Here is a 1,404-nt window from a genome sequence, read left to right on the forward strand (position 1 = left end):
TTTATAATTCCGAGTTCAAATTATAAATGGAACTCAAAAGATTCGGAAAAATCTTTCCATTAATTATAACCATTTCGAGTTCCATTAATTCAGAAAGATTTCGAGTTCCATACATGAATTTTTTTTTCATGATTTTTCGAGTTCCATTAAGAAGAAAGAAGAATGAAAAAATAAATAAAAATATAAAACTTTAAATAATTGTAAAATTAAGGGGCTGTTTGGCAAAAAAAAGAGTTTTAAAATATTTTTAACACTGTTCATGCGCTCAATGCGCGTGAATCACACGCAGTGTGCCAAGGGGCAGATATATTCCATTAAAATACGAAAAAAAAGTCTGGAGGGGGGAGGTAATAGGACCCCCGAAAAGTTCAGTATGCTCAACTGTGAATCCGGCCAAACTTCAAGTATTTTTGTGGGTATTATCCCTTTAAATTATGTATACAGACTCTTTTTTGGGACAAATTAAAAGAAAATATTGTCGTATAAAATAAGATAGAAAACATAATAAATAAAATAATAATTTTATTCTATCATTTTTATTAAATCTATAATCTATATCTATATCTATTTTTATGTAGCTATAAAGAAGAATTTTAAAATTAAATTATTTTAAATTATGTATAAAGACTCTTTTTTGGGATAGATTAAAAAGAAAATATTGCCGCATAAAATAAGATAGAAAATATAATAAATAAAATAATAATTTTACTATATCATCTTTTATTAAATCTATAATCTGTAATCTATATCTATATCTATATCTGTATCTATATCTATATCTATATCTATATCTATAACTATATTTATATTTATATCTATATCTATATCTATATCTATATGGCAAAATGATGTTCTGGACCCCTGTACTATGTCGATTTTGTAAGTTGGACACTTCTACTTACATGTTTGTCATCTAAACCCTTGAACCCATTAAAAAACAACATTTTGCACCCCTTGACCGTTGGCCTCGCCTATGTGGCACTGAAATGGTGATTAGGACAAGGAGAGTGTAGTCACTCGCCTCGGAGTGCGAGTGGAGGTCAATTTTTGGCCAATTTTACATTAAAATAATTTTTTAAAAAATTAAAATTAAAAAACAAAATAAAAAAAGATATTTTTTTTCCTCCATCTTTTTTAATTTTTTTTTAAAATATAAAAATAATAAATTTTTTTTAAAAACCCTTCCCCATTCCACCCCAGCCCGTCCCCACCCCCACCCCCACCAATCCCCATCCAACCCCACCCCCAGCCCCTTCCATAAATTTTTTTTTTAAAAACTAAAAAATATTAAAATTAAAAATAAAAATAAAAAAGGTACTTTTTTTCCTCCATCTTTTTTAATATAAAATATTTTAAAGAATTTTAAAAAAATATTTTTTTTAAATAAAAAAATTCTTTCCCCCC

This window comes from Capsicum annuum, chromosome 9, assembly GCF_002878395.1.
Source record: "Capsicum annuum cultivar UCD-10X-F1 chromosome 9, UCD10Xv1.1, whole genome shotgun sequence".
NCBI classification, from domain to species: domain Eukaryota; kingdom Viridiplantae; phylum Streptophyta; class Magnoliopsida; order Solanales; family Solanaceae; genus Capsicum; species Capsicum annuum.